General features: G+C 40.8%; 1 pseudogene; it reads right to left on the reverse strand.

The window, feature by feature from the left end:
- The window catches only part of LOC122946089, a 442,759-nt pseudogene that overhangs the window by 138,110 nt on the left and 289,100 nt on the right, over positions 1-15,549 (reverse strand).

Below are 15,549 nucleotides of genomic sequence, written 5' to 3' on the forward strand. Positions count from 1 at the left end.
TACACACAGCGCTGCACTGTAAGCTTTATACACACATAGCTCTGCACTGTATGCTTTATACACACTGCTCTGCACTGTATGCTTTATACACACATAGCTCTGCACTGTATGCTTTATACACACAGCTCTGCACTGTATGCTTTATACACACATAGCTCTGCACTGTATGCTTTATATACACAGCTCTGCACTGTATGCTTTATATACACAGCTCTGCACTGTATGCTTTATTTAAAAAAAAAAATCTATATAGCTTAATCTTCAACATTATTACATTTCTCATTTGTACCCTAAAACTCCCCCCCTCCCTTTCGATACATCTCCTATCCCCTCCATCAACCAATTACGGAAAAAGGGATAACGGTGGGGTGAAGGCAGGAAGACTTAAGACTTCCAAATCCCCTCCTCAGTATTTCTTTGTTTAGATAAGATTCTTTCATATTTCTTAATCTTATTGACCACATTTAACCATATATACACACTAGAAGTATTTCATGAAAACCTCCCTAGTGTAATTAAAAGTCTTGCCAAGAATTTGGGAAAAATCACCCAGGATCCAACATTCCACCGTATATGGAATCACGATTTTCTGTTTTTGGGTAATAAGTTTAGCCTCCAAATATTCTGTGTACAAAACCAAAACATGTGTAAATAGTCAGCCCCAAGTGAATCGCACCGTGGACAATTGGACGTATTTCTCAACCCCCTGGTGTGACATATACTCTATGTATAATATTAAATTGAACTAAAACATTATTAAAATTATGTGACACTAATCTTAAATTATTAATTATTTTCCCCAATCATCTGGTTGGATCCTTGAAACAGATTCCCAAGCCTTTCGTCCCGGGGAACGTATACTATTGAAAAGTGCTTCAAGAAGCGATTCATAAAGTTGAGAAATTTTTAACTTCTGCCCCAAATTTCCCACTAAATCATTCAGAGGTGTACAGGTATCTATCTGTAACCCCTTTACACTAGAAAGTGCTGAACGTAACTGTAAATATCTAAATTAAGATAAATTAATTATATGCTCTCTTTGTGTCAACTCCAAAAAAGGAAGTATATCTCCATTGCTCACCACTTGTGCAACATACCGAATATTGTTTTTTTGCCAGTATTTATCTTCAGCTAAATCATTCAACTCTCGTAAATAATAGTTATGCCAGAGAGACGTACAATGGAGAGATCCCCTTATTCCCAACCAACCTCTAATAATGCTCCACGTCTTGACAAATAATGACAGAGTCCTGCTGAACTCTGGATAATAACCCAGACTCTAATAATGTAAACATGTTATCATATGTAGATCTACTCAACAAATTCCTACAAAGTGGACTTTCCTCCCAGTGTCTATAAATCCATGGCTGTGAAGCTTTAAAATAGCCGTTGAAATAGGGAAGCTTTAACCCTCCCTGTTCCATCGGCTTATAAAGGTGTTCCAATTTAAGCCTCACCCGCTTTCTTCCCCATAGCAGATCATTAATAATTCTCACAATTAGCTTAAAAAATGTATCCTCAATCCACAATGGGGAATTCCTGAGAATATAGAGTAGTTGGGGTAGTATCACTATCTTAACCAGGGATATCCCGTCAGATCTGGATAGAGGGAGTCGAAGCCATACCATCACTTTTGACCTCAACTTACTTATCAATGGAATCAGATTTAGATATAAAAAAATCTTCAACTTTAGGGGATATGATCATGCCCAAGTATTCAAATGAATCAGAAATCTTAAGTAAACTCAAGTGCCCCTTAATAGAATATCAGGTCTATCCACAGGCATGAGCATCGTCTTTGACCGATTTATAGCAAAACCCAAACCTGCACCAAAGGTATTAACCATATGAATAAATTAGGGAAGTGAGGTATTGGGATTTATAAAAAAAACTAAAAATCATCCGCATATAGAAAAATATGGTCCTCTGGTCCTAATATCCCAAACCCCTCAATTCCAGGGTCCTGCCTGACTCTGGCAGCAAGGAGCTCAATATAAATATCAAATAACAATGGGGAGAGTGGAGAACCCTGACGGGTGCCTCTACTCAAAGAGAAGCTCTCCGTCAGGCTCCCATTAATATTCAATCTTGCAATAGGGGACTTATACAAAAGCTTAACCAAATTTATAAATCTGGTACCAAATCCCATCCTTCCCTAAACCTTCCAAAGGAATCCCCACTCTACCCTGTAAAATGCCTTAGAGGCGTCTGATGACAGAATGGAGCGAGAACTCCCCCTCCGCCCCCTAGGACTGTATATTAGCAAGCAATCGATACAGATTATAATGAGTACCCTTATTAGGAATAAATCTATTTTGGTCAGGGTGTATAATTGGTGTAATAACCTTGGATAGCCTAGTAGCCAGAATTCTTGAGAGAAGCTTCATATCTGTATTCAATAAGGAAATAGGCCTATATGACCCCACATCTAAGGGGTCCTTCCCCTTTTTCAATATTAATGTTCTTACAGCCTCTGTCATTGATTCTGGAAAGCTCCCTCCACAAATGACCCTAAGAAAAAACCTCAATAAACTAGGGAGAATAATCTCTCCATACTTATGATAGAATTCATATGGGAGTCCATCTGTCCCAGGGGAAGAATTTCCTGAACATGCCTTCAGTGCAGCCTCTAGCTCCTCTAGAGAGGGATCTAAACCTAGAAAGTCCCTCTGAGTATCGGTAAGAACTGGTAGAGAAATAGAGTCCAAATATGATTTCATCCCTTCATCTGATATAGCATTATCTGAATTATATAATTCAGATAATAAATGCTTCAGAAAAGTTCCCTTTATACGCTCTTGTTTTTAAATAATTATACCCTTAGATGACCGAATACTATCTCTTTTTTTTGTTCTTGATTAGAGATCAACATCGCCAAGAGTTTCCCTGGTCTTCCAGCTTCAGAAAAATATGTTTGTCCCCTAAAAAAAGTCTCTGCTGGGCCTTTTACAAAAGAAAGTCGGCATACGCCTGGCTTGCATTTTGCATAATTTTCCTGTTTCCTGGAGTTTTATTCCTGGCAACCAGCACTGCTTCTTTTAACTCCCCCTCCTTCTTACCGTATCTCTATTTAAGTTTGGAAATATTACAAAAATTCCCCTCATAAAGGCCTTAAATGCGTCCCATACCAATTGGACTCTAGCTATATTCTCATTTCTATCCTAAAAGCACCCCATTTCTTGTTTCACCATTTCATGAATATTCTTATCCATTATAAAAATCCAATGGGGGTTCAATCTAAATAAGGATCTTACTTAGATGGTTAATTCAAGAGAAATGGTTAATTCAAGAGAAAAGGGAACATGGTCCGATAACGACCTGGCCTCATATTTCATCGATTTTATAACTCTAAGATGGTTTATATTTATCAAGGCCAGGTCTATCCTAGACATGGGATTTCCAGATTTACAGTCAGGTCCATAAATATTAGGACATTGACACAATTCTAACATTTTTGGCTCTATACACCACCACAATGGATTTGAAATAAAACAAACAAGATGTGTTTTAACTGCAGACTGTCAGCTTTAATTTGAGAGTATTTACATCCAAATCAGGTGAACGGTGCAGGAATTACCACAGTTTGCATATGTGCCTCCCACTTGTTAAGGGACCAAAAGTAATGGGACAGAATAATAATCATAAATCAAACGTTCTCTTTTTAAAACTTGGTTGCAAATCCTTTGCAGTCAATTACAGCCTGAAGTCTGGAAAGCATAGACATCACCAGACGCTGGGTTTCATCCCTGGTGATGCTCAGTTTGGTCTTCAGCAAGTGAAATGCATGCTCAATTGGATTCAGCTCAGGTGATTGACTTGGCCATTGCAGAACATTCCACTTCTTTCCCTTAAAAAACTCTTTGGTTGCTTTTGCAGTATGCTTTGGGTCATTGTCCATCTGCACTGTGAAGAGACGTCCAATGAGTTCTGAAGCATTTAGTTGAATATGAGCAGATAATATTGCCCGAAACACTTCAGAATTCATCCTGCTGCTTTTGTCAGCAGTCACGTCATCAATAAATACAAGAGAACCAGTTCCATTGGCAGCCATACATGCCCACGCCATGACACTACCACCACCATGCTTCACTAATGAGGTGGTATGCTTAGGATCATGAGCAGTTCTTTTCCTTCTCCATACTCTTCTCTTCCCATCACTCTGGTACAAGTTGATCTTGGTCTTATCTGTCCATAGGATGTTGTTCCAGAACTGTGAAGGCTTTTTTAGATGTCGTTTGGCAAACTCTAATCTGGCCTTTCTGTTTTTGAGGCTCACCATAGAATGTGTCGGCAGATAAGAACTATTTGGCCCATCTAGTCTGCCCAATATACTAAATACTATGGATAGCCCCTGGCCCTATCTTATATGAAGGATGGCCTTATGCCTATCCCATGCATGCTTAAACTCCTCCACTGTATTTGCAGCTACCACTTCTGCACGAAGGCTATTCCATGCATCCACTACTCTCTCAGTAAAGTAATACTTCCTGATATTACTTTTAAACCTTTGCCCCTCTAATTTAAAACTATGTCCTCTTGTAGCAGTTTTTCTTCTTTTAAATATTCTCTCCTCTTTTACCTTGTTGATTCCCTTTATGTATTTAAAAGTTTCTATCATATCCCCTCTGTCTCTTCTTTCTTCCAAGCTCTACATGTTAAGGCCCTTTAATCTTTCCTGGTAAGTTTTATCCTGCAATCCATGTACCAGTTTAGTAGCTCTTCTCTGAACTCTCTCCAAAGTATCAATATCCTTCTGGAGATATGGTCTCCAGTACTGCACACAATACTCCAAATGAGGTCTCACTAGTGCTCTGTAGAGCGGCATGAGCACCTCCCTCTTTCTACTGGTAATGCCTCTCCCTATACACCCAAGCATTCTGCTAGCATTTCCTGCTGCTCTGTGACATTGTCTGCCTACCTTTAAGTCTTCTGAAATAATGACCCCTAAATCCCTTTCCTCAGATACTGAGGTTAGGACTGTATCACAGATTTTATATTATGCTCTTGGGTTTTTACGCCCCAGGTGCATTATCTTGCACTTATCAACATTACATTTGAGTTGCCAGATTTTTGACCATTCCTCTAGTTTTCCTAAGTTCTTTTCCATTTGGTGTATCCCTCCAGGAACATCAACCCTGTTACAAATCTTTGTGTCATCAGCAAAACACACCTTACCATTGAGGCCTTCTGCAATTTCGCTGATAAAGATATTAAACAATATGGGTCCCAGAACAGATCCCTGAGGTACCAATGGTTCACTTGTGGTGAACCCTCTGTATTCACTCTGGTGAAGTCTTCTCTTGATTGTTGACTTTGACACACATACACCTACCTCCTGGAGAGTGTTCTTGATCTGGCCAACTGTTGTGAAGGGTGTTTTCTTCACCAGGTAAAGAATTCTTCAGTCATCGACCACAGTTATATTACGTGGTCTTCCGGGTCTTTTGGTGTTGCTGAGCTCACCGGTACGTTCCTTCTTTTTAAGAATGTTCCAAACAGTTGTTTTGGCCGCACCTAATGTTTTTGCTATCTCTCTGATGGGTTTGTTGTGTTTTTTCAGCCTAATGATGGCTTGCTTCACTGATCGTGACAGCTCTTTGGATCTCATCTTGAGAGTTGACAGCAACAGATTCCAAATGCAAATAGCAAACTGGAAATGAACTCTGGACCTTTTATCTGCTCATTGTAATTGGGATAATGAGGGAATGACACACACCTGGCCATGGAACAGCCGAGAAGCCAATTGTCCCATTACTTTTGGTTCCTTAACAAGTGGGAGGCACAGATACAAACTCTTGTAATTCCTGCACCGTTCACCTGATTTGGATGTAAATCCCCTCAAATTAAAGCTGACAGTCTGCAGGTAAAGCACATCTTGTTCGTTTCATTTCAAATCCATTGTGGTGGCGTATAGAGCCAAAAATGTTAGAATTGTGTTGATGTTCCAATATTTTGGAACTGACTGTACTTATACAGGAATACACTCTTTTCCCTTTTCCAACCCATCCCCATACATCTACATAGCCTGCTTCCAGATAAAAGCATGCCAAAGGGGATCCTTCGGCTTGAGTATAAGTATCTTCCCCCACAGAAATCCTATCTATTTCTGGATTCATAACACAATTAAAGTCCTCAATCACTAGCGAAGGACATTCAGGACACGTGGGAACTGCAAAATTACTGTGAAACGGCATTACCACATTGCATGTCATTTTGTATTACAACACCTGTTGTATCCCTGTTCATAGGCTGGCTAGGTGTAATTTATACATCCCACCACTAGATGGGGATAGCACTTAGGTCATACAAATACCTAGGTCAGGCCTAGTGGGATAGATGAGTAGTCAGTCAGTCTGTTGCTGAGTTTGATAGAGTGCAGATCAAGGATAAAAGGATAAAAGCCACAAACCAGGCATAAAAGACCTTTGGGAACCCAGGTGAAGGATACTTTAGCCACAGGCAACCTCACCAAATTACTCTGATTTACAAGGGACCTGAAGCAAAGTCACCTACCAGAAATACTTATACAGAACCTTCAAGCTAAGCTAAACCCAGCCAAACCTATTAACAGTGTATCAACAGGATTCCTCTAAATTGCAAAAGACTGTATTCTGCCTGGATGTATATGCCGCAACTGGAACCGACATCAGTAAAAGTTCTTCAGTGCAGAGCTGTGTGTATAAAGCATACAGTGCAGAGCTGTGTGTATAAAGCATACAGTGCAGAGCTGTGTGTATAAAGCATACAGTGCAGAGCTGTGTGTATAAAGCATACAGTGCAGAGCTGTGTGTGTATAAAGCATACAGTGCAGAGCTGTGTGTGTATAAAGCATACAGTGCAGAGCTGTGTGTGTATAAAGCATACAGTGCAGAGCTGTATGTATAAAGCATACAGTGCAGAGCTATGTGTGTATAAAGCATACAGTGCAGAGCTATGTGTGTATAAAGCATACTGTGCAGAGCTATGTGTGTATAAAGCATACAGTGCAGAGTTATGTGTATATAAAGCATACAGTGCAGAGCTGTGTGTATAAAGCATACAGTGCAGAGCTGTGTGTATAAAGCAAACACTGCAGAGCTATGTGTAAATAAAGCATACAGTATATAGCTATGTATATAAAGCATACAATGCAGACCCCGAGGTGACAGGGCACGGCCGCCCCTTGGGCTCCGCCTACTTTGCAGATTCCTTCCACGCCGGGGCATGCAGGCACCACGTCTCCCCGCTGCACCCGCAAATGAAGGGTCCTCAGAAGGGTTCTGTATCCGGCGCTGAGCCCGGGGGGTGGGATGATGTAGGGCTTAAGCGCGCTTGCAGTCTGGCCCGCTGCCGCCGGGTCGCCCATGGCTAAGGTGATACAGATGCCTCAGCCGCCTCCCTTAGCAGCTGCTGCACCTGGTCTTGGACCCACCCGGTGTCACGAACCTCCGCTGCCGCCATCAACTCCCTGATGACCTCCTCAAGCTTCTCCATTACTAAGATGAGCACTGTAGAATGCTAGCGTGGCGTAGCCCTTTTCTTTTACCTAAAATAGCACCCTACTTTCCTCTGCAACCCCTTTTGACCCCTTATTCCCCACCCCTAAACTCAAACTGGCCAATCCGTATCCCCGTAGGCTCACCCCAACCCAACCCCTCAAACCACACTGACCTATCCCTACCCCCGGAATCTCCCTGATCCAAACCCCCCGTCATGTTGGCCTCCTCTTAAGGCTCTGCCCCCCAGTCTGACCTTTGCTTTATACACACAGATCTGCACTGTATGCTTTATACACACATAGCTCTGCACTGTATGATTTATACACACAGCTCTGCACTGTATGCTTTATAGACACTGCTCTGCACTGTTTGCTTTATACACACATAGCTCTGCACTGTATGCTTTATACACATAGCTCTGCACTGTACGCTTTATACACACAGCTCTGCACTGTATGCTTTATACAAACAGGTCTGCACTGTATGCTTTATACACACAGCTCTACGCTGTTTGCTTTATACACATAGCTCTGCACTGTATGCTTTATACACATAGCTCTGCACTGTATGCTTTATACACACAGCTCTGCACTGTACGCTTTATACACAAGGCTATGCACTGTACGCTTTATACACACAGGTCTGCACTGTATGCTTTATACACACAGCTCTACGCTGTATGCGTTATACACACATAGGTCTGCACTGCATGCTTTATAAACACAGCTCTGCCCTGTATACTTTATACACATAGCTCTGCACTGTATGCTTTATACAAACAACTCTGCACTGTATGCTTTATACACACAGCTCTGCACTGTATGATTTATACACATAGCTCTGCACTGTATGCTTTATATACATAGCTTGGCACTGTATGCTTTTAACAAATAGCTCTCCACTGTATGCTTTATACACACAGCTCTGCACTGTATGCTTTATACACACAGCTCTGCACTGTATGCTTTATACACACAGCTCTGCACTGTATGCTTTATACACACAGCTCTGCACTGTAGGCTTTATACACATATAGCTCTGCACTGTATGCTTTATACACACTGCTCTGCACTGCATGCTTTATAAACACAGCTCTGCACTGTATACATTATACACATAGCTCTACACTGTATGCTTTACAAACATAGCTCTGCACTGTATGCTTTATACACACAGCTCTACACTGTATGCTTTACACACATAGCTCTGCACTGTATGCTTTATACACACAGCTCTGCACTGTATGCTTTACACCCACAGCTCTGCACTGTCTGCTTTACACACACAGCTCTACACTGTATGCTTTACACACATAGCTCTGCACTGTATGCTTTACACAAACAACTCTGCACTGTATGCTTTATACACATAGTTCTGCACTGTATGCTTTATTCTTATAACTCTGCACTGTATGCTTTATAAACATAGCTCTGCACTGTATGCGTTATACACACAGCTCTGCACTGTATGCTTTATAAACATAGCTCTGCACTGAATGCTTTATACACACAGCTCTGCACTATATGCTTTATACACACAGATCTGCGCTGTATGCTTTATACACACATAGGTCTGCATTGTATGCTTTATACACATAGCTCTGCACTGTATGCTTTATACACACACCTCTGCACTGTATGCTTTATACACATAGCTCTGCACTGTATGCTTTATACACACATAGCTCTGCACTGTATGCTTTATACACACTGCTCTGCACTGCATGCTTTATAAACACAGCTCTGCACTGTATGCTTTATAAACATAGCTCTGCACTGTATGCTTTGTACACACAGCTCTGCACTATATGCTTTTTACACACAGATCTGCGCTGTATGCTTTATACACACATAGGTCTGCACTGAATGCTTTATTCAAACAACTCTGCACTGTATGCTTTATACACACAGATCTGCGCTGTATGCTTTATACACACATAGGTCTGCACTGTATGCTTTATACACACAGCTCTGCACAGTATGCTTTATACACACATAGCTCTGCACTGTATGCTTTATACACACAGCTCTGCATGCTTTATACACACTGCTCTGCACTGTATGCTTTATTCTTATAACTCTGCACTGTATGCTTTATAAACATAGATCTGCACTGTATGCTTTATACACACATAGCTCTGCACTGTATGCTTTATACACACAGCTCTGCACTATATGCTTTATACACACATAGCTCTGCACTGTATGCTTCATACACACACCTCTGCACTGTATGCTTTATACACACACAGCTCTACGCTGTATGCTTTATACACATAGCTCTGCACTGTATGCTTTATACACACAGCTCTGCACTATATGCTTTATACACAGAGCTCTATGCTGTATGCTTTATAAACATAGCTCTGCACTGTATGCTTTATACACAGAGCTTTATACTGTATGCTTTATACACTCATAGCTCTGCACTGTATGCTTTATACACATAGCTCTGCACTGTATGCTTTATACACACACACCTCTGCACTGTATGCTTTATACACAGAGCTCTGCACTGTATGCTTTATATACATAGCTCTGTACTGTATGCTTTATACACACAGCTCTGCACTGTATGCTTTATACACAGAGCTCTATACGGTATGCTTTATACACACATAGCTCTGTACTGTATGCTTTATACACGCATAGCCCTGCACTGTATTCTTTATACACAGAGCTCTGCACTTTATGCTTTATACACATAGCTCTGCACTATATGCTTTATACACTCATAGCCCTGCACTGTATGCTTTATACACATAGCTCTGCACTGTATGCTTTATACACGCATAGCCCTGCACTGTATTCTTTATACACAGAGCTCTGCACTGTATGCTTTATACACATAGCTCTGCACTATATGCTTTATACACTCATAGCCCTGCACTGTATGCTTTATACACATAACTCTACACTGTATGCTTTATACACACACTTCTGCACTGTATGCTTTATACACACAGCTCTGTACTGTATGCTTTATACACATAGCTCTGTACTGTATGCTTTATTCCAAGGGTTCACAACCTGCGACCCAGAGGCCAAATGTGGTCCTCCATACCATTCTGGTAATAGTTATGTATTTCTGTCTTGTGGCTGCTTACATGTATTTATCATGTATTCCCCCATTAGATGGGAGTATTAGAAGTGTAACTAGACAATTATGATATATAATGTATTTTTAATATGCAAAAATATAGTATTTCAGTTGGTAATACCACTAAGTTTTGTTTCCGGCCCTTGGAATTGGTTTAGGTTGACAATGTGGCCCCAACCAGAAAAGCTTGTGCACCCCTGCTTTATTCCAATTCAATTCTTTATTAAATTCTTGTAGAAAACATGAGCAAACAGTAGAAAAAGACGGTTATGGCTTTTAAAAGAAAACAATCATCTTTTTTGCTATGAATAAGGATGATTTGTTTCAATCAAAACACTTAAGAGTCTTTTTCTACTGTTTACACGTTTTCTAGAAGGATTTAACTCGTTCCCGACCGCCGAACTCATATATACCTTGGAGGTCAAATGTGACCACGGCATCTGTGATAATAAACACCACTAGCGCTCGCTCCTGGCCGTGTACCGGCTCACCCCAGCGAGGATCAGGGAGACGGATAGTGTGTGCGGCAGCCCCGCTCCTCCTGAATCATCGAAGGCTGCCGCACATTAGTTCCTGTTGGAATCTATGAGAGAAGCAATCTGATGATTCTTTGTTCAAATTCCCTAGGGGAACTTATAGTGTAAAAAAAAGGGGGGGTGGGGAGTTTATAAAACAAAAACAAAATAAAAAAATGATAACAAAAAAACTAAATATAAAATTTTAAATCATCCCCCTCTCCCCAAAATTAAAGTACATAAACAATAAAAAAAATATAACATAATGGGTAATGCCGAGTACAATAACGGCCGCATTATTAAATTATAAAAATATTTTTCCCATACAGTAACGGCAATACAGAAAAAAGTCAAAATAGCTGATTTGCTGTTTTTATGGTTGTTTTATCGCAACCAAAAATTTAAATAAGAAGTTATTAAAATGGTAATCAATAAAAACTACACCCGCAAGATCACCCTGCAAAAAAATTTGCCCTATCACAGCTCCGTACACATATAAATAAAAAAGTTTCTGATGCTCAGAAAGAAAAAAAAAATTCCCCAAAGTTTTCTTTTTCAGTATTAAAAAGCAAGGAAAACTATGCAAATGTGGTATCATTGTAATTGTACTAACCCGGAGAATGAAAGCAACAGGTGAATTTTACTGCCTTGCAAACACTGTTAAAACATAGCTCATAAAACTGTGGTGGACTTTTTTTTCCCCTGCTTCCCACTACATTTTATGCAACCATAAATTATGCCATTAGAAAACACAACTTTTCCCGCAAAAAACAAGCCCTTATATGGTTACATGAATAGAAAAATAAAAAAGTTATGGCTTTGGAAAATCTGGGAGTAAAAAAAAAAAAAAAAAAAAAACAAACAAACAAACAACGTAAATTCGCTAGGTCATGAAGGGGTTAATAAAGGATCGTTAATATCGTGGAGAGCCGAAGGTTTGAATTGGAATTTTATTTCGAAGGAGCCGACACAGCAACTTTCCTTCTAGATCAAAAGAGAGACCGGCACTTTTTCCTATAGTCTGCAAGCTCGACCACCGCTGTGGGATTGCAGGGTGGTCATAACCCCTGGATACGAGCAGTGAATTATGAGATGGAAAAATTATTCCAGCCAGCAAAGGAGGGAATCACAATATATTAGTAAGTGTCTTGTATTCACTTTCTCTACATAATACATGCAATTTGCTGAAGTGACACAACCCCTTTAGCATTTAATTTACAGTAGGCCTCATTCACATGGCTGTTGTTTTGGTCCACATCCGAGCCGCAGTTTTGGCAGCTCGGATGCGGGCCCATTTACTTCAATGGGGCCGCAAAAGATGCGGACAGCACTCCGTGTGCTGTCCACATTCGTTGCTCCGTTACTTCGCGAACAAGAATAGGCAGTTATATTAACCACTTCAACCCCCCTAGCTTAAACCCCCTTAATGACCAGGCCACCTTTTACACTTCGGCACTACACTACTTTCACCATTTATTGCTCGGTCATGCAACTTAACACCCAAATGAATTTTACCTCCTTTTCTTCTAACTAATAGAGCTTTCATTTGGTGGTATTTCATTGCTGCTGACATTTTAACTTTTTTTGACATTAATCGAAATTGACCGAATTTTTTGCAAAAAATTAAATTTTTCACTTTCGGTTGTAAAATGTTTCAAATAAAACTACATTTCTATATACATTTTTCTCAAAATTTATTGTTCTACATGTCTTTGATAAAAAAAATGCAATAAGTGTATATTTATTGGTTTGGGTAAAAGTTATAGCGTTTACAAACTATGGTGCAAAAATGTGAATTTCCACATTTTGAAGCAGCTCTGACTTTCTGAGCACCTGTCATGTTTCCTGAGGTTCTACAATGCCCAGACAGTAGAAACACCCCACAAATGACCCCATTTCGGAAAGTAGACACCCTAAGGTATTCGCTGATGGTCATAGTGAGTTCATGAAAGTTTTTATTTTTTGTCACAAGTTAGCGGAAAATGATTTATTTTTTATTTTAGTTTTTTTTCTTACAAAGTCTCATATTCCACTAGCTTGTGACAAAAAATGTGGCAATTGCGGACAAGAAAAGGCATTTTCTATATAGTTCTGGCAATGTGCGGATCCGCAAAATGCGGAAAGCACATTGCCGGTGTCCGTGTTTTGCAGATCCGCGGTGCCCGTGTTTTGCGGATCCGTGGATCCGCAAAACACATACGGACGTCTGAATGGAGCCTTACAGGGGGGTGATCAATGACCGGGGGGTGATCAGGGAGTCTATATGGGGTGATCACCCCCCTGTAAGGCTCCATTCAGACGTCCGTATGTGTTTTGCGGATCGGCAAAACACATACGGACGTCTGAATGGAGCCTAACAGGGGGGTGATCAATGACAGGGGGGTGATCAGGGAGTCTATATGGGGTGATCAGGGGTTAATAAGGGGTTAATGAGTGACAGGAGGGGGTGTAGTGTAGTGTAGTGGTGTTTGGTGCTACTTACAGAGCTGCCTGTGTCCTCTGGTGGTCGATCCAAGCAAAAGGGACCACCAGAGGACCAGGTAGCAGGTATATTAGACGCTGTTAACCAAACAGCATCTAATATACCTTTTTGGGGTTAAAAAAATCGCATCTACAGCCTGCCAGCAAATGATCGCCGCTGGCAGGCTGTAGGTCCACTTGTTTACGTCCCGATCCTGTGACTGCACACTCCTGTGTGCGCGCGTTCACAGGAAATATCGCGTCTCGCGAGATGACGCGCCGATGCTTCAACGAGGAACAAATCGACCGCTGCCAGGATGCATCCCTGCGTTAGGCGGTCCTGGGATGGTTAAAGGCTGTCCGTGCCGTTCCCCAAATTGCGGAACGCACACGGACACATCCGTGTTTTGGGGATCCGCGATTTGCGGACCGCAAAACACACAACGGTCGTGTGCATGTAACCTAATACATATTTTAACTACAACTACACAGACAATAATATTAGGGTGACCATAAGTCCTCTTTTTGCAGAGATAAAAAAGGAGACAGAGTAATCTGCACGGGTGTACAGGAAAGTTTGAGGGAAATGGAACGAATTGGGTGCCAGGATAACCACAGAATGGTGTGGAAGGAGGAAAATTACAACTGCTGGAGAATAATGGAGAACAATAGGCAGCTCCCCAGACCGCCAAAAAAGGAAAGAAAGAATTCAGTACCCACTAGTGGACTGAGGTGAGAATAAAATTGTTGGTTGGCCGAGTATCTCAGAGATCCTGATAATACCCAGGGGGCGCCACATAGACTCCAGAGTTACCTATAAAGTTATAGTGGATTACACTATTGTATTATATGCTCTTGAGAAAGGGATTTATTCCCGAAATGCGTCGAGCTAAACTAATAAAAGACTTCCTGCATACATTGGAGCCCGGTGTCATCCTTTTTGCGGACCAGGAAGCCATCATTACATCTTGTAAAGCGATCTCGGCAGGGGAGGTCGACGTATAGGTGTCTTGAGCTTTATCCTATGCCCTCCTCCCCAGTAAAGTAAGTGTAATCCACTATAATTTTATAGGTAACTCTGGAGTCTATGTGGCGCCCCCTGGGTATTATCAGGATCTCTGAGATACTCGGCCAACCAACAATTTTATTCTCTTTTTGCAGGACATGTCCTCTCTCTGGGACCTAAACATTTTTACTGCTCACCCTAATTATTGTGCAATACAATTTCCTACCTCTGTACTGAAGAACTGAGACGTGAAATGTGATCCGTGTGATTTTCTCATTCTATCCCCAAGATTATTATCCGTCCTCCTTACTTTCTTCCAGCTAAATGTGAACTGAAGTAAAACATGGTATCCTATAAGGTCTGATTACATGGTGACGTGGACTACAGGGAGAAAACTACTTGTCTTCTATCAATCTATCCAATGGAGTATAGACCATGGGTCGATAGCGAATATCTCACACATTGTATATGTCTATGGTGGGCTATACCATACCTCTAAGTTTAGGATGTAGACGTTTCTCCTATTTCTGCACGATGGCTGCGCTTTACACTTGCTTGCAGTTGGTGTAGCAAGGCTGGAAGTCTCCTCAGAGAACAGAATCAGGAAATGAAGCTGGTAAAAAAACCTAATTGTCATAAAAGAACCTTTTTATTGGATAAAAAAATAACCTCATAAATTCTACTTTAGCACGGTAGACCTTGTTTTTGCTTGATTGACGCACAACTTCCTCAGCAAACTGAAGCTTGTCCTACTTTTATAACCTACGAAGAGAGTTGAGCAGATAATGTCATCCACGTCAACAGCCTAACAATACATCACAAGTCCTAACAATAGTAGTTCGTATTCGCGTTATGAAACAGAGTTATAACAGAATATAACAAAATTTTAGGACCGAATGCAAAACGAAACCCCAATTTTACCAACTCAAGCGTTAGTAAGTATGATGTATCGGTTTGGGTATATTTTCGGATCCTTTTTCCAATCATTTAT

This window comes from Bufo gargarizans, chromosome 9 (genome assembly GCF_014858855.1).
Source record: "Bufo gargarizans isolate SCDJY-AF-19 chromosome 9, ASM1485885v1, whole genome shotgun sequence".
Lineage (NCBI taxonomy): Eukaryota > Metazoa > Chordata > Amphibia > Anura > Bufonidae > Bufo > Bufo gargarizans.